Here is a 20,069-nt window from a genome sequence, read left to right as displayed (position 1 = left end):
GGAACTTCACGTGTCAGAGGTGGATGGCGAGGCCGGTGATTCTGTTCGTCCTCCGAGGAGGTCATGACTGCAGCTATAGCAGCCCCCATCTGGAAGATATACGTTTGAGGGGGTCCGCAAGGTAGGTAAATGTGTCCGCACACCGGGGTAAGTGTGCAAGTTTGTGAATTTTGTTGTTTGGAGGAGGGTGGTGGAGGCCAAATTTTGTCCAAAGTGACGGAGTGGCCTCCTGCAATGAGTGGGGGTCTCCCCCCCCCCCCCCCCCCACAACCCCCCACACCTGTCAAATGGACCTTTGCAGCTGCCACAGGCTGGTGGCTGCAACATGTCCATTTCAACTGGGAGTGTTTCCCCCAGTAGGGGGGATACGCTCTGTTGAGATGAAAATCCTACCCCTCCTAAAATATCCTACAAATCAGGTCTGCTAACGACCTGAACTATCACATTAATTGCCTTAAGTGGGATCTCGCCGGCTTTAATTGCTGACGGGAGTCCCGCATGCGGGGGCTGCGCGCACATCTAAGTGCGTCACTGGGGAATCCGGAAGTGGGTGGGTTGGAGCCGGGCTCCTGACCCGCCGCGGGAATCCCCAATTTTTGGAGCCCTCCTGACACGAACCCGCCGGCTCGGACGTCCAAAAATCAAGGCCCTTGACTCAGATGATAACAAATAACCTTGAATGGGTTATAGCTGAGCCTTTTAAAGGCAAAGTCTTAGTCCAAATCATCACCAGGCTGTGACATTTTTTATCTGCCAATATCTGCGCCATCAACAATCACGCTGTCCTGAAAACCATGGTAACCTGTTAAAAACGCAAAGAAAATTCATTGTGGCTCTTCTTGAGAGCCCAAGAGGTTAATTCCATAAAATGCATTCATCAATTCCTGATTTCCTTCTGTTACCGTGGGAAAATATCCACTCAAATTAAGAAACTTAAAAATGCAACAATATATGTTTACATTCAGCAATGTAAAAGTTATTGCTTCGTGAATATTTAAGCAGAGTTAATCCGATGCTAAAAAAAATTAAAATCAGTTGTCTGTGGAAGGGGTTAACTTCTCTGCAGTGAAAAGAAGGCAGATCCAGATATCGTCAGACTCGCGCGGCTTGCGTCACACAGGTTTCGCATACACTTAAAAAAACTTTGCCGAATGAAAAAAACCAAACTGCATTTTACTCTTTTTTTAATAAAGTCTCTGTGCCATTAAACAGTGATGCCTTGCACAAAGATTGTAGTACAATGAAATTCTGGAAAACACATTCCAGCTTCTCTGACTTCCAATTTTCAAAACATGAGCTGTGAAGGCACAAGCATTTTCCCAAACATTTTTTTTCATCCTTAGGAATTGAAAGTCTGTTAAAACAAGTAGAAATCATTCGTAACATCACTATTAACTTTAAACACATTCTTGTCAGGGAAGACAGCATTTTAGTTCGTTCATCTCATTTTGAAAAGAACAGGTTGTGCCTGGCCTTGTACCTACAAATGTTTCAGATTAAACTCCATTTTTTAAAAATTGATTTAGCATTTGTTTAAACGATACCACAGTTGTCACAGAGATAGCAGTAGATCCTGAGATCTTTTTTCCCCTGTCACTTTGCTTTGACCACAGTTATTCACAAGATCAAAGGGTGCTGTTAGTTTGCTCACAACTATCACATTCCGGGTACCACGAAGATGATTAAACAAGCAGAATCACCTCAAATCTCCCAAAATTTTAGAGGCACCAAGCCGAGTCAAAATTGATGCCCTGCATTGAACCAGCTTCCCCAGACAACAACTGTATTCACACTCTCCGATATTCAACACAACTCCAAACAGATCAATTACGCTCAACGTTAATTCCTTATCCACATCAAATCATTGAATCCTTGGCATGGGTGAGAAATTCAAAAATGCCAATTTTTTTAATGTGATAATCTCATGTCCGGTACTGCAGACTCTCACATAATTTACAATAACCAGAATTTTACCGTGCCCACAATATAAGTCTGGTTTTCCTAGTTTAATAGGTTAGTTAACCTTAATAACTCTAATTTAACTCAGCAATATCTTACACTTAACACAATACAGAACAGCGAAAATTATCAAAATAGCACATGCTTACAAAAACCCATTAAATTACGATATCTTTTTGTTTTTCAGTCGCCTTTCCAAATGAATGTAAAAATACTGAATATAACTGAAGAAAAAGTTAGCTTTCACAGTTAAACAAAACCTATGTAACAGTCTTACACAAAATGGATTGACGCATAATAAGCATTGAAGAAGAAAAAGAGGGCAAAGCTACAACAGTGGCACTGAAATATTCACACAGGCTTTTTAAAGAGATAGAACACTGAAATATTGCAGCCTCGTGCATTTTATCCTTTTTCCCTCAAACCAATTTTCAATTTCTGATATTTGCTACTTAACCCCATTCTGTACTGATTCAAAACCTCAAGCTCACCGTCCATGTTCTCCCCCAAGCCTGTTACCTCCTGCACAATTCTTAACACTCTTCTCTATTGGTATATGGGAGGGGTGTACTGACAAAGAGTGAAGGGGGAAGGGGATATTGAGGATCCAGTCGCGAGTCCCAGTCTTTTTCTCAGTTCACCCTCTGGAACCAATATGACTGCCTCTCTCTCTGCTGGTTTCATCATTCCAACTCCGATTCCACATCCTTTTAGACCATGTTTACAACTCCCACATTTTTGCTCAAGTTGGTCTTGTTTATCCTTGACTTCCTTTATCGATTTCATGAACAACACCTAAGATTGTTCTTAGGTTTCATGAACAACACCTAAGACTGAGCACCCACTTTGGCCACACTTCTCTGTGTACAGAAGTGAGCCACATTGCCGGTTTCTTTTTCATCCCAGGGATCAGCTCCTGTATACTGACTACGTCAGTCAGCTTCTTGTCTAAAGCTTTCATTGCTGTACCTATTATGTTTGAGGGAATTAACCCCACACCCCTCCCGAAATGGTTTCCTACCGAAACAAATTCAGTTTTTGTACAAGTCCCGATCGGCCCAGGTGCTTGGTGTCACTCAAGCAGGAGTGTTGCCAGTAAGGTCCTGCCGTGGTTGCCAATTCTAAGAAAATTCGAATCTGACACTAAATATGGTTGCAACTAGTCCGTTTATTGTGTGACAACACATCTTAACATTAGTCTTAATATACATAATGTTCGAGCAATAGAATGCAAGAAAATAAACGACGATTACCCTGTTCTTTCCTCGGGTAGAGGGAAGTAACCTCATGGATCCATGTCCTCAACCTCTACAAGAATTCAAAAGTTTAAACACACTGTCTTATAGTATGCCTGTCACGTACGCTTGAATTGTTGACCACAGCTGCCTCTTCTTATCTTACTTGTTCCAGACTATGGAATGTGTAGGCCTCCCTTATCTGTCCAAACTCCCTAAGAGACTTGTTTCTCATCATTGAAACAGACTGCTGTAAAAACAAGTTTCAGAAGCATCCTTTTTTAGCTATATCCCTCTGCCTTATGGCAAGTTTAATTTGACCATTTCTGTCTCTTTAGTTGTTTGTGTTAATGCTTAATCTAATTTCTATTAGCATGAGCTGGTTATATGTATTAGAATGCCGAACCCAAAAGTGAGTAGTTTATATGTTGAAAACACCTAATCTAAATGTTAGTTTTATATGCTGAAAATAATGACACGAAATAGGCTTAATCTTACATAATGATCTGAGCACTTCCCGTGTACCACTTTATGTCTATCTTCAAATCCAGCCCACCCAGTATGAAAAGCTTTCTCTTTTATGGCTGTCTTGATGTTGTGCATTAACAAAACTAATTTCCAACGAACACATTCCCACAGTATAAGGGGACCTGCACAGTCACAGCTGGCATAGACAGTACCAGGGAACCAATTCAAAGGTTATCTAATTAGCAAATGAATTTAGAACAGGGAGAATGATAGAGACAGAGGATGGAGGTATTCAGAGGATTTTGAGGAGTTATGTAGCTGGACAGACCAATGAACTTGACGATCCGGATTCTTTCCCCTCAGTCTGGTTCAGTAATAACTGAAGTCGAATACATTTTAAAGTCCAACACATCTTTAATAGCAGGGTTCTTAGTCTGCAGCATTGATTTGGACTCCTGATAGAGTCCCTCTATGCTGGCAGAGCAAGAACAAAAACATACAGAAATCCACACGTTTTTATACAGATGAATAGGGTTGGAACATACTTAACGAGGGTCAACACCAATCATAAGCCGGGCACAGGTTGCCATGCGAGGTTACATTATTTCCGGCCAATCATAAATCGTCCATGTGCTGATCATGCTGCTGTTAGACATCAAAGGGGATAACTTCCTCACTTTCCAACTTGGAATGTTCTTCCCTGTTCCTTCTGTTCCTTATCTCCCAACCTGGAATGTCTTCCAACTTTGGCTAAGCTCGTTACCTATATTGATCTGCCATAAACATGGAGACATTCAGACCAGTCCTTGACTCACATCAAAGACCTATCATTGATAAGACAATGCAGGCCTGCTGACTAAGCAAACATATGGCCCAGCAGGAGGGCCAGGCCACTTGTATCAATCTCAGTTACTAACTAATTAACCCTTTCTAACCATTTTGCATTCTGCTTCTTTGCCACGTAGACATTTTAATATTTTACCGAAAACTGACCATGTAAGGATTCTCAAACTGATAAAGTATTGCACATTGATTGAAAAACAATTGGATTAGAATTAGCACAGGAGGTCTTAGAAAGGGATGTGGGAATATCAGTGGAGTTGTCACTTTCATTATTAAAAAAAAAACAAATATTGTTGATCATCCCATAAAAAGGCCATGGAGAGGGTACACAGCATGCAACAAGAATAATCCCAAATTTAAAGAGAATGGGTAATTGGAAAATATTAGAGAAGTTCAAATTGTACAGTTTAGAGAAGAAGGTTAAAGAGAAATCTCATGGAGGGATATAAATATTAAATGATATAAATAAGGTAAACCCAGAATATTACTTCATAGTAACTCAGGCTAGAAGGACCAGAGGACATGAATTTAAATCAACGAGAAATATATTATAAAATTGATATTATTAAGAATTCTTTTACTCAAAGGTTGATTAATCTTCCAGGCAGGATCTTAGAGACAAAAAACATTCGGAGTGTTCAAAATGCAGTTGAATGCTAGGCTGGGGGAGTTAGGGTACTAAAGGGATGAGCTTCAATGAACCAAATGGCTTCCTTTCTTCATCCTTGATTGTTCTTATGTGTGAGCAAATAAAAGCTGACAGTTTTAATAAACCCCTGAATAAGTACAGAGGGAATGAAAGACTGCGCAAATTGAATTGCTTGACTTGGGGTTTTCTTTTCCAGCGTCTACCTGGAAACTTAATTTCTGTTTTTCAAGACATGATAACTCCAGAGGTAAACCAAATGCCATCTGTTCCCTCGAAAAAATCATCAGTGTCTGATCTTTGCGCTGAGCCACTGATAAATTCACGGGGAATTCAGAAGGGGCAGACTGGTGTTAGCAGGAAATGATGACTGCATTCAGCTGCTCACACATTTTTAGAGCCCTAACAGCTTGTGACATTGACCTACAGGAGCAATGGGCTGTAAATAGATTAGAATACACGTCGGGCATACTGTCTGCTTCAACAAGAGAGTGCAACTTAGCTTGTTACACAAAGGCCAAATTTCATATTCATAATCAATTCATATTTATATTCACATTCATTACCATCATTTTGAAGTTTTTGGATGAGAAATTTCACATGTGAAGCTAATGCAATAAAGGATGTTTCTGATTTAAAATCTTAAATTAAGGATCAATGGCCTTTTGCTTAATTTTTCAGCCAAGTTTTACTGTCGCGAGGGAATTAGTAACATTTGTTTGTGTTAATGGTTCTTTACTAAAAACCAGCTCACGGTATTGTCCACACACAAGTTTAATGTTTCTGAACTTAGTTGTAGAAAACGTTAATTCTGTGAAAGGATGGTTTATGGTCATACTCTGGATATACTATGTGTGCAATTGGTTGCTGAAATTCTTTTTGGACCTACATATTAAATATTAAATGGTGCTTAAAATTCAAGAAATTATATATTAAAAAAATGCAAGATTCTGATCTTATGTAGGTAGTGTACATTTTAAAGGATCAAATTTTAACAGAAAATGGCCTAACTTTAGTAACTGTTAAGTCATTTAATGCACCACACTAAAGATTAATATCAACAATACAATGTTGAGTTTACTAATTTAACCTCGTCTTAAAAATGAAAGAATAACAATTATGGCACCAACAACAACTTGCATTTACACAGAGCCTTTAACGTAGTAAAACGTCCCAAGGCGCTTCACAGGAGCATTTTCAAACAAAATTTGACATCGAGCACCTTAGGATATTAGGCCTCAGTTACCCTGAGACCCTGAAGCCATAACCTGGGCTTGGTAAATGAAGCAAGTGGGGTAGAAATTTTATGAATTGCGTCCTTTTTTGGGCATAAAACGGGTGCAGAGCATAACAATTTAGCAGTGGGCCCGGCCTGTGTCCAATCTGCACAGGTGTTGGTCCCACTGCTAAATTTGTGGGGCCAATTTTCAGGTGTTCTGGGTGGATGCCTAAAACAGGAGTTAGGTGTCCTGAATATATAAATAAGGAGCCTGACTCCTTTTGAGGACCCCTTTTTACGTGTCTTTGATGAGTGGGGCAGGTGTTGAGGCTCAGGAATTTTCAGCGGTCTTGGCAGCCGCCAACCAAAGATAGATTGTGAAAAAAAATTATTAAAAAAACAAATGGTCCTGTGGAGTCAGAGAAGCAGGTGTGCTCCACAGGAATCGCAATCGTCCCCCCTCTCCCCCTGCCCCCACCGTAGCCCGCACCAACACCCCCCCAACCAAGGGGCACTGCTGGCGAGGCAGGCGGTCCGAAATTGAAGATTTGCCTCAGTCGAGTTGCATACATCGGATTATAGGAACAGGAGTGGACCATTCAGCCCCTCGAGCCTGTTCCACCATTCAGTTAGGTCATGGCTAAAGGCACATGCTGGCAGCTCGCACTGGGTATGCTGATGAGACCCAAGGATCAATTTCTGTCAATCATCGGTCCTCTTGCTTTGGGCGTGTGCTGGTTGTGCAGTGCCACATCTCAGGCCCGAAAAGAATTAGAAAAGTAATCTAACTTTCACTGATAATTCTCAGAAGCGTACATGATGCGGATTAATATCTCCTTGTGACAACATATAAGGGTAAATCTTTCAGTCCCCCAGGCCAGTGGTGCAAGACTGGAATAGGCATTGGGGATCTGGAAAATATTTGCAGCTTTTTAGGGCATGCTGGAGCAAATTTTAACCCCATATGCAAATGTTTAAGTGACTGCATTTATTTAAATTTTCTCAACGGAGGGCTGCTGATTCAGCAATTTTTCACCCCACTCACGTTGATGAATTCCAAGTGCCAGGCCCAATATTCATGTCTGACTATTTTATTTAGGGATGATCAAAGAAAATCTCATGAGCATCGCCCAGTTTCAAATTCTTGAGCCTTAGCTTGCTGCTCTGTTTAACACCATTTTTGTCCATATTGGAAAGTGTAACCTGGAATGCTGTACCAAGATTTGTTTTGGGAATGTCATAGGTTAATGTCATTTGTATATGCCATTAATTTTCATAGAAGTAGAAAATATGCCTTTAAAACATTCCTGAAAACAAATTAGTATAAATAATGTATTATTTCAATTGCCTTTACTATTGGGAGTATAACCAGGAATTTCAGACCTCCCTTATGACTGTCATTTGCAAATGATGATGATGACATGGTCACTTTTGTTTCCCACATGGACCCAAGGAATATTTTGGATATTTTTCTCCCCTTCATTTTCAGTCCTGTATTTGTCCTGTTGACTATTGCTGTTTCGCTACTTGGTATTGATCAAGTAGCTTTTTTCAGATGATAACACTAGCTAGTTATGTCAGAGGTCATTCTGTACTGTTGCTGTCTTGTATTTTCCTGGCCACCTTTTCAACTAACATTAGGTTTTGGTTGTATGGTAGTAGCCTGTAAATGGCACTAGCTCCCTGGCAACAGCCATGCCCTATTCATCTATGCATTCCTGTGAAGCAGCAACCCTGAATTGTTTTTCAAACTTAACAGGGATGTATGATAATATGTTATATTCCTATTTCTATTTTCTGGAATATTTCAACACGTTCTGAATCTCTCAGGTTGGATAATTCCTTTTGAAGTTCTGGTTCTTTAAAGCTCACTGCTCATGACAGATTTTAAATCCTCTTGCACTTTCTACATTAAAGTTTGATTGACTGACTGCAACATAAAAAAATCCCCCTTTATTTAAAAACGTTAACATTGAACCTTGTGTTGGCCATTTAAAATTAACAATATAATCGATGTTGCATTTTAACACTGGTTTTATAAGACACCTCCTGGAAGTGTATCGGTCTGGAGCAATCTTTTGATGTTCAACTGCCCACCATCAGTAACTTTTTGAAAATTACATTTTTCAGAATATTAATTTGAATTATGTACTGGTGCAGTTATGCATTTTGTTTTAAGCTCATTTTGATCACTTGAGAATCAAAATGTTTTGTTGACACTGCACACGAGGGTGGGGGTTGGTTATGATCTGGAGCATCTATAAGGTTCTGTCCAATTTCGGTTGATCCCTATAACTTTTGCCACCCTGAGCTGTTCCCAATTTGAGGTAAACTAGAACAAAGGAAATCAATGTTTCTTTCTGTGATGTTGATTGTTTTGTTTGCTAATTTTGTGGTCTATGGGGTGTAATAATAGCATGTAGCCAAAGAGTACAAAAAAGAATTGATATCTTTTGAAGCTGACCCAGTGGAGTTTTCATTAAACTATTGGAAATCTATGATGTGTATGTAAACTGGTATCACAATACAATTTCTCCAAGTGATTGTGTATTGGGATACCAGCCTGTGTACAAATCATAGTTCGATGCAAACTTCAACCATCTTGCTTCATGTGGTGATTTTCGACAGTGTATTTTTAATATAAGCATACAGAGGACAAAGTCCCATGTGACAGCACCATTTGGAGAAAGTTCCATAGGCCCAAGGAAAATGATGTCCAAATGTTAGCATTTTGCCATTCTGTGTGGAGGGGAGTTGAGGAGAATTTTTTTCATCTAGAGGGTGGTGGGGGTCTGGAACTCAGTGCCTGAAAGAGTGGTAGAGGTAGAAACCCTCATCGCATTTAAGAAGTACTAGGATATGCACTTGAAGTGCTGTAACCTTACGGACCAAGAGCTGGAAAGTGGGATTAGGCTGGATAGCTCTTTTTCAGCTGGCAAAGACACGATGTGCCGAATGGCCTCCTTCTGTGCCGTAAATTTCTATGATTCTACAATTGTAACTGAAGAAAGTTTTCAACCTTTGTAGTATAGAGGTTATCAACTTGATCTTCTCAGTATAGCATTTGTCTATCCATTATTCATACAAACATATGAAAATGATGGGCAGGAAAAGACTATCTGATTCATTTAGGTCTGCCCACAGAGTCGCGATCCCTGAAACCTTGTGATTAGACACCCCTAACCCACCAGCAGCCATATAATCTTCTGGCAGAGGCAAAAATGCAGATAAAAACCTAAGGCCAATTAGGGGAAAAAATCTGGAAAATTCCTCTCCAGCCTCCTTAGGCAGTCGAACATTAGTGCAGGTGACCACGTTGACCATGCTTTTTTACCTGGTATTCCACCTATAAGACGTGATCTCCGTCCCAGCCAGGGACTGGTCCACCTCTCTTTTGAAGGTTTACAGAGGGTCAGCACTCATGCACGAGCTGGCAACTTGTTCCAAAGGTCTACTATCCTCTGGAAAATGAATTGCCCAACATCTAACCTATCTCTACCCTGACGTAACTTATACGCATGACCCTTGGTCTTCCGCAATCTATCAGTAGGAGCACAATACAGTCCTTTAACTATTTTATGTATCTCTATCAAATCACCCTGAGGTCTATGCATTTCAAAAGGGAATGAACCCAGTTTTTTAAGCCTGTCTGAGTGAGTAACGATTTTTGAGCTGGGAATCATTCTCAGAACATTTTCCATAGCCTCCATATCATCCATTATATGAAGGGACCAAAATTAGATGCAGTATTCTAAATGCGGTCTAACCAAGGTCTTGTACAAGGACAAAATGATGTGCTTTCTTTTATATTGAATAGTTGTATTAATACAACTTAATACCCTATTTGCTTTGGCTTCTCAGCATTGATCATGAAGCTTTAGATAATTATGAACTATAATACCAAGATCCTTTTCTCTCTCAACTGATTTCAGTCTGTTCCATGTAAAGAGTAAGCATAATTAGCATTGCCCCTGCCCAAATCCATAATACTGCACTTATTTAGATTAAATACCATTTGCCAGAGTTTGGCCCATTCCCTTAATGCATCTAAATCTGTTTGTAGAGATTTGTTCTCCTCCACAGTCCTAACACTCTCACAATGATTCAGTCATCTGAGCTGTTCCTAGTCTAGTGACAAACTGAAACAACGAAAATGAAATTTTCTTGGTTGTTACTTTCTTTATTGTATGTTATTTGCTTGCTTGTTTTGTATATTCAGATTTGGAGTTAATAACTCTGTAGAGGGTTTGTGTCATCAACAATAACTGTACATTGCTTTTCATGGCATACAGCAGATTATTGGTGATGATGAGAAACATGAGTTACGTCACATTCACTTGTCTTAGGGACCTTTGCTGAACTGTGAACTATTGTGATGGGAAGATGAGCAGACATTTATCATGGATCAATGGAGTAAATCCACCATTTTCAAATGGAGCATTGGTCGGAGAATCTGCGTTGTGAGTTTATCTCCAACTTTTGCTTCTTTTCTGGGAACATACGCGTGCGGAATTTACCGTCACTGTTTGGGTTACCTGAGATCAGTTATGCAGCTCAGTGGCTCTTATGATTGGAACAAAAGACAGGCTTCTCAAAGAGGCTGGGATGCCATTCCCCTTTGAAAGTTCTCTAAATGCCAAGACCTACTGCTCCAACATGACGCTGATGGTAGAAAGCTGAAATATATATTTGCCTTTGGTACAACTGGAATAAAATTGAAATATTCTGGCTGTGGGTACCAAAACATATGACCTTGATTCGTATAGTTAATACAAAGAGGTCTTCTACAATAGCTACACCCCGGCACTTGGATTTTAGATTTCACTAGTGTAGTGGAATGAAGTAAATGTTTTCAATTTACGAAGCAGCAACATATATTCATGATGTGTCATGCTGAAACATGCAGAAAATTGCTCTATTTAACGGCTATTCTAGCAGTTATCGTTTTCCAACATTTTAACCGGTCAGTAGTGTGGCATCCTCATCTGGTGACAAAAGTCTGTTAATAGCAGGCATTAAATGTGGGGAAACATTTGATTTTAAATGAACTGCCGTGTCTCCCTGCATTGCAACCACAAATGATCTAGTTAAAACATACTGGAGACTTTGGAGGAGTGCTGTGTGCATTAAATTGAAGATGTGTGGAGGCTGTAGCTTGGCTTTAAGATGTCACCTCTAATTGCCCTGACTGTATCTAATTTGCATAACAGTAATTTTGCTAATTAGAGTAGGTGACTGCAGTTGCTACATTAGGCGCGAACAATTTAAGAGTATGATTATTGATTTTGAGTGACAGCAATGTACCTTTTAAGTGCCCAAGAACTAATCTCATTAATCCATTTGTAACAGGTTTATATTAGATGGTGAGTGGGTGTAAAACTGGTTGTTTCAGCCCCGAAGAGTTGGGCCTATTGTGTATCAAATGCAGGAGATCATACAAAATATATTCAAACATTCCTGCCCAGTTATAGCTATAGGTCAGACAGTTTTGAAAAACTAATTTGCACACATCACATTAATTACAGTACACGTTATCGAGATACAAATAAAACTCCAACTTGCTTTGTTAGGTATACCCACATCAAGCTAATGCAATAATGGATCAGTTAAAGTACTACTTAAGAATTGTGCCTATTAACCAGCAAACACATTCCAAACTGTTCCGTGAACCCAAATATGAACACACAATGATGAAAATGTTGATTAGCATTTGAAAAAGATAATATCAGCTAATGTATCGGTTGTGACCCTTCATCATGGTTTATAAATGCATTTTTAAAAATCTCAGTAATGGTTATAGAAACCAGCAGTATTTTTCCTTATGGAGAATAATTCTATGCCTGTGTAAATGTTCCTTTTAATCAAATTCCTCCAATACATGCCCATTGAATGTAGTGATATGCATTCTGCAAAATAAAATGATTTTGAGGACACAAGTAATTTTTGCAGTCTCTATGAGGTCAGGTTACAGCCAGAGATTCCTTCTAATTTTGCCATTTTATTAGCAAACTCTGGGCAAATTATTGGAAACAATTCTGAGGTACAGTATTAATCATCATTTAGAAAGGCACAGATTAATCAAGGACAGTCAGCACGGGTTTGTTAAGGGAAGGTCGTGTCTGACTAATGTGATTTAATTTTTTGAGGAGGTAACAAGGAGGGTCGATGAGGGTAGCGAATTTGATGTAGCATGCATGGATTTTAGCAATGCTTTAGACACGATCCCACATGGCAGACAGGTCAGGAAAGTAAAAGCCCATGGGATCCAAGGGAAAGTGGCAAGTTGGATCCAATATTGGTTCAGTGGCAGGAAGCAAAGGGTAATGGCCGAGGGATGTTTTTGTGACTGGAAGGCTGTTTCCAGTGGGGTTCCGCAGGGCTCAGTACTAAATCCCTTGCTTTTTGTGGTATATATAAATGATTTAGACTTAAATATAGGGGGCATGATTAAGAAGTTTGCAGATGTTACAAAAATTGGCCGTGTGGTTGATAGTGAGGAGGAAAGCTGTAGACTGCAGGAAGATATCAATGGACTGGTCAGGTGGGCAGAAGAGTGGCAAATGGAATTCAATCCGGAAAAGTGTGAGGTAATGCATTGGAGAGGGCAAACAAGACAAGGGAATGCACAATTAATGGGAGGATATTGAGAGGTGTAGACGAACAGTGGGACCTTGGCGTGCATGTCCACAGATCCCTGAAGGTAGCAGGACAGGTAGATAAGGTGGTTAAGAAGGCATACGGGATACTTTCCTTTATTAGCCGAGGCATGGAATATAAGAGCAGGGAGGTTATGCTAGAACTGTATAAAACACTACTTAGGCCACAGCTAGAGTACTGTGTACAGTTCTGGTCACCACATTACAGGAAAGATGTGATTGCACTAGAGAGGGTACAGAGGAGATTTACAAGGATGTTGCCAGGACTGGAGAATTTTAGCTGTGAGAAAAGATTGGATAGGCTGGGGTTGTTCTCTTTGGAACAGAGGAGGGTGAGGGGAAATTTAATTAAGGTGCATAAAATTATGAGGGGCCTAGATAGAATGGATAGGAAGGGGCACAGATAGGATGGGGCACAGATAGGATGGATACTAAGGAGCTTTTTCCCTTCGTTGAGGGTTCTATAACAAGGGGACATAGATTCAAGGTAAAAGGCGGGAGGTTTAGAGGGGATTTGAGAAAGAACTTTTTCACCCAGAGGGTGGTTGGAGTCTGGAACTCAATGCCTGAAAGGGTTGTGGAGGCAGGAACCCTCACAACATTCAAGAAGCATTTGGATGAGCACTTGAAATGCCATAGCATACAAGGCTACGGACCAAATGCTGGAATATGGGATTAGAGTAGACAGGGCTGATGGCCGGCGCGGACACGATGGGCCGAAGGGCCTCTATCCGTGCTGTATAACTCTATGACTCTATGACCTATTTCCCTTAGCAGAGAGGTCAATAACCAGGGGGCATAGATTTAAAGTAATTGGTAGAAGGATTAGAGGGGAGCTGAGGAGAAATTTTTTCACCCAGAGGGTGGTGGGGGTCTAGAAGTACTTGGATGTGCACTTGAAGTGCCGTAACCTACAAGGCTACAGACCAAGAGCTGGAAAGTGGGATTAAGCTGGGTAGCTCTTTTTCAGCCGGCACAGACATGATGGGCCGAATGGCCTCCTTCTGTCCTGTAAATTTTTATGATTCTCCCCATTCAAAAGAAAAGGCTGCAAATGCTGGAAACTTAAAGTATAAACAGAAAAGGCTGGAAATACACAGCAGGTTTGTTAGCATCTGTTTCGAGAAAGGATGGGTTAAAATTTCAGGTATTGACCCTTTCTGTCAGTATTGCCTTTGTGAGGGGTTTACATCTGAAATGTTAACTCATCTTTCCCATTGCTGTTGCTAACAGTTCTGACGGGGTTGATTTAATTTTTCCCGCCGGGGGGGATTTTTCTTTCTATTAACTTCAATGGAAAGGAAATTTGGACGGGGTGTAAAACGGGCAGCCGACGAGCTGCTGCCACCTTCCACCCTGCGGGAACAATTAAAATCAACCCCGAGATGTATTTCTGTTTTTACTTTGAGTCAGTGGTGTCCAGAGGTCTTTGTCAAAAGTCATGTCCTCCTTGATCTTGCTGGTGCAGAGATTTTGCAGACAAAAGTAATGATCCTTTCTCTGCTAAGGACAAATGTGCAGCAATTACCATGAATGGTTTCTGTACGTGCATAAGGATTATCAGGCCAGGACTTCAAAAGGTAAAAATGCAGTAAATGCTGGGTATGTCTGAAGGGTCAGCAGTTAAATGCATTGTGTGGAGTGGTATTGAGATATACAGACCAATCCCTGGTCTGTACTGATTAAGTTGAGCAGTAGTGCGTTTACAGTAATTGGCCTCAGTGTCTACAGGATAAGGAGGGAGAAAAAAATCATCTAGTGTTCCTGCTGCTGATCGCTATCCAGTGATGGCTGATGTCAATGCTGAGTAAAGGCAGAATCGGACACAGCTGCAATAAACCCTGCTGACAATTTCTAGACTCATGTACAAAGAAAAGCCACTTGGATGAGGCACTTTTAGGTTGCTGCCACTAATAGAACATTACTGCAACAAAAGACACTACCTTGAAGAAAGGAAAAGAGAGAAGTGAAGGAAAAAAAGCAGCAAATATTTTACTTAATATTATCATTGATAATATTGCTATCAGTAAATCACAAAATTATTTTTAAAACAACAGAGGCCAGATTTTCCTGACTCTTGCCCCAGGCAACATCCTTTTCACCAGACACAAAGGTCAGGAAAATGGGGTGGAGACCAGGGTCTTGGGTTCTCTACTCCTCTGGGGATTTCACCCTCTGGGGGGTGGAGCTTAGCCTGGGCCCAAAGTAGGCAAAGGCCAGTTGGTGTCACTTTAATGAGGCGGGAGGGGTCGTTCTCAGATTTCCACCTCATTTTACTGATCACATGTCAGCTGGATGTTCCACTGCAGGAATGCCCAGAAAACATGGCACAGTGGGCTGCTCCCTGGATCCTTGCCAACTGGAGGGTCCAAGAGGGTTCCTTGGGCAGGCTGAAGCATTGTCTTTGTTCTTCACTGCTCACAGCCCCAATGTTGCACTCGATTCGGAACCTTCTGGCTGCTGATCTCCACCAGCAGTTAGAAGGCCCCAATCCTGAAGCCCGTGCATCACTTTGCTGCTCCCCCCATGTCGATGCTAAGCCATGCCAAGGGGGTATGTCTGTGTCAGGTGGTATCTCCAGGCCATGTAAATAGCCGGGAGTAGGAAATCCCAGCAATCTGCCGATTTGCTATCACCCGTTTTACACTACCTCACAAAGTCAAGATCTACCCCAACATTTTTTCCTCTACATGACTTAGTTGCCACATAGGGCTGGCTGAGGAAATCTAGGTTCAACCTCAGTTGTTGGTTTTTATTTTTTTAATTCTCAATTTATTAAACTCAGGATATCTTTACCCGTTCCTTACACAACAAGTAAGGTAAAGGGCAGAAGCAGGTATAGATTCCTGTACAGGGATGTAAGTCATAGAAGGGCAGAACTTGTTGGAGGAAATTAGTGGCCATATTTTACCCTACTAGACATGTTTGAAGAGCACCCTAGTTTAATTGATGTTTTTTTAAACATGAACATCAGATTTATTTATAAATTTTACCAAGTCAGACATCAGTTTATACACAAAATGAGATGTAAGAATGCTCATGTTATCCAGATCAGGAGTGCCCATTCTGCAGGACACATGCGGTCCTCAAGCCTTAGCAATCCACCTCTTAAATTTCTGGTAACTCGGTTCTATTTGTGCTTATATTTCTTATTTGCTGGTTTGTGCTATTGAATTTTGTGAGCCTGAAGGTTTGAAGAGAGCAGTTCTTAGCTCTCTTGCTTCATTGGTGGACAAAGTATAGATAAGAACACCAAGGCTTGTTAGCATCAGCAGATTGAGATATATGCAAGTTAATAGGAGCGTGGATTTAACTATTCATGCTCCATGGTACCTATGTGGCTCTTGAAGACAAAAGCTTGGATATTTCAGACAATCTAACGGGACCATCTCCCACTTCTCTCATCTGCCGCAAAAGGTATAGGTTAGTAATGGGGAGCGCAGAATGATTTGCTTACAATTGGGTTGGTATGGTGCGGAATAACAGTAAGGTATAAAAAACTGACAGAAGTTCAAAGTGCCAGAACTATTTAAGGAACCAGCTCTGAAATGTATTTTGATTGAAATGCTAATTAGATGGACAATTGACATGTCAGCTAACTCAAATGTCCTGTAATGTGCATATGATTACCAGGTTTCTGTGTCCCTCCCCATTAATGTTTCGAAAGCTTTATGAACCAAGCCAATCTCCCAATAATAAATTATGATACATTGCTCAAGCTTACCAGATTTTCTACAATCTTTTCTAATGTAAGGTATGCTATCAACATACCATACTGGTTAAGGATACAGTCACAATGTGAGGATGCAGTATAGTGCTTCTCATTTATCCAATTTTATTACTCAACAGTGAAATCAATTTGCAAAAATAAAATCCTTCATATGCATTTTCATAGCTTTGCTGATAGTTGAAAGATTTTGGGGTTAATAAAAGGAGAGTGATGAAGTATGACGAGGGCATTCCATTGTTCAGCCTAGTGCTCAGCAAACACTGGTGCATGGAAGAGATATATTTGGAAGCAAAATGGAAAAATATTTATTTGTAAATATGAGAAGGCAAAGTGGATTAATCTACTGCTGAAGTGTGCATTATCTTTAGAGACTAGAAAATTATACATTTAAACAGAATGGCTTTCATTACTAAACACTTAAAACATGCATTTCTACCTAAATCAGATCTGTGCACTTAACTCTTGAGATACTGAAAAACTATTCCAGATTTTTTACTTTACAAACAAAGGGTTAAAGTTCCTCCTTTACAAAGGGTGTCTATGCATAACGTGTTGTTTCTTCTGACCAGCGGTGACTTAAATGAAGATACATTAATATTCTGATTTTTTTTTTCCCCTTACTAACATTCTTAGATTTTTAACATAGTCTCGATTTGGACAACATGCTTTGATAGGACCTGTTCTAGTCGCATATGTTACAGTGCAAAACAGGTAAAAGCGATGCAGCCAGATAATGGCCTAAAATACTGCCATCCAAACTATAATCAGCAGATGCTAATAATTTAACACCAGGACATACGTCTGTTAGTTTTTCCATACTTTAGTTGAAGACTTCAGCTGCATGTGAATGAGGGTGATTCATAAATCACTCGGATGATGATGCAGCTGACTCCCTTTACTGGCAGGGTAAATAGTGAAAAACACTTAACGTAGTGCTTTGATGTGTGAGGGATTGGTTTTGTTGTATTAGTTAAGTAGCTTTGAGCAGGAGATTTACATAATCAGCAGGATGAAGCAATTTCATGTTTCCTTGTTATTTCTAGTAGAAGTGTCCTTTTTTTACACTGTGTTCGTCACAAAATAGTCGTGACAAGACAGTCACCAGATGTAGATGTGAGTAATTACATGATTACGTATACTGCATTATCCAATAAACTGGATACGACGAGTTAACATTTTAAATTTCCATCACCTGCCTATTGTCATAGCTGCAAGGAATATAGTGAGTGGCAATGGAAAACCATTAATGCTATTTTGAGATGCGTTGCTATTGCCTGCCTAAGGTTTCTAACGATGATATATTCACATAGTTATAAATTGCTACCAAAAGTGTATTTATTACGTAGCATTGTGTCTTAGACTAAAATATTGTCTGACTGTTTAAAAAATCACTTTGCCAAGTATTTGCATTTTATGCAACCAACTGATTTCATAATACAGTAAATGAGCACATATGGCTTTGTGATTACATTCATCAAAAAGATTAGCTCAGTAGGCATGTTCATTTCAAATCCTCCACCCTAGCCCCACCACCCCCTCCCAAAGGTAATAATGTATTTGTGTTTTTCCCGAGATTAAGTTACAGGTAGCACTAAAAATAAAGGAATGTGCAGATTTCTTGGAAAGGATATTGATACAAAGCACAGCTCACTGAGAGATTAATAAATTGGTAAAGCTGAATTGCTGGCCCAGTTTTTTTTTGATTGGACAAAAAATTGAGATAATTATATACCACATTCTAGATATGATATAGCAGCTGCTTAGTTTCATTTGAAATTATAATTATTAAAATCATTACATAAATATAATTTAATCTTTGCTGTTAAAACTGTTTAATGTACAAAAATAATTTTATTTTATTTTATTCTTCCATCTTTTTATGCTGTTTTTTCTCTCTCCTCACTCCTGTCCTGAAGATGTTGATTCCTTGATACTTGCTAGTGTAGGGATTTATGAATACCAGGTGCTGTTGTTTAACTCACCTAAGTGCCCTGACTATGAGTGTTAGCAGGCTGTTTGACTGCAGACGGTATCACAGCTCAACCAGATCCTGCCCTCACGCATGCACACTTTACAGTAGCAGTCGCAGGAAAGGGATCGAGAGTGGGAACCTTGACTGATTTGTCCCTCCCTAACCCAGGGACACCAAGGTGAATCATTATGCCCTTACTGCCAACACCCAGCTGTGATTAGTAAATTCAGCACAGATGCAGGATTGAGCCTGGCATCTTACTGATTTCTGTGGCTCAACTCTCACTGCCACAACCCGCTGAGCCATTGACTGAATTATTTAAAAATATTGAATAATAAAATCTAAATTGCATAATTTGGATAAAAGAAAGATCCTTACTTCACAGTATGGATGATACAGAAAGGTATTATTTTAGGCAGTCATAACATTCAGAAATGGTCATTTCAATGACACCCTGGTAGCTCAGATGTTTTAAAAACTTAGCCTGCCCAACTTTCAGACCTGTCTGCCCTCATCGGGTGAGCTTCATGAGTTCTCAGTCGGGGTACGAGGTGGAGCACAGCCCAGTATCTCGGCCAGAAACTAATATGGCTGGGAGAAGCTGCACTCTGAAGCAATACACCTTCCTGTCAGGTGCTATGTGGCAGCACTGCCGATGACCACGGAGAAGTCTGAAGCCCACAATGTCTCGCACCATCTGATGCAGCCTCCCAGCTGAAGGAGAACACAGGGTGACAGGATGCAGGGGTAGCGGCCCTAAAATGAGTGGAGACATAAAGAAAATGTTTTAATTATCGGGGTGCCCTAGTAGTTTTTCTTTGATTCTTTTAAAAGGTATTTTTGGTTTCTCTGCAGCAAACACCAGTCTCTGACCAGAAAGTAACCTGCACCTAAGTGTGGCATTGCTGCCTCTTAACACATTCCATAGATGCAGCACAGCAGTTCAGAATGAATTAATGTCGAGATTTCCTCTCTCAAGCATCGAGCTTGTGCTCAGCAGCTCCCCCTGACAACTCAGCTTAGATCATGAACTCGCTATACAAGAAATCGTGGGCACAGATCCATGCTCTAACTACTCTGTGGCAACCACATTGCAGGATCATTGCACTTCACCACAACCCTCCTGAGGTTTCCCTCATATAATGTTCACTAGTCTCTTCATAATCAGATAGCATTTATTGCCACAACTAGATTTTTTTGCGAAGCTGTGCATGAAAATCAAATGTTTACTTTTTGACTGATAATTATATTTCCTTTAAGATTTTAAACAAATTTGATGGAATTGTACTCTAACTTGGGGCCAAAATTCCTCAGGTTGCGATCCCAACAATTACAATGGGA

Source organism: Heptranchias perlo, chromosome 28 (genome assembly GCF_035084215.1).
Source record: "Heptranchias perlo isolate sHepPer1 chromosome 28, sHepPer1.hap1, whole genome shotgun sequence".
NCBI classification, from domain to species: Eukaryota; Metazoa; Chordata; class Chondrichthyes; order Hexanchiformes; family Hexanchidae; genus Heptranchias; species Heptranchias perlo.
The sequence above is the reverse complement of the archived record's forward strand: the minus strand, read 5'-3'. Positions refer to the sequence as shown.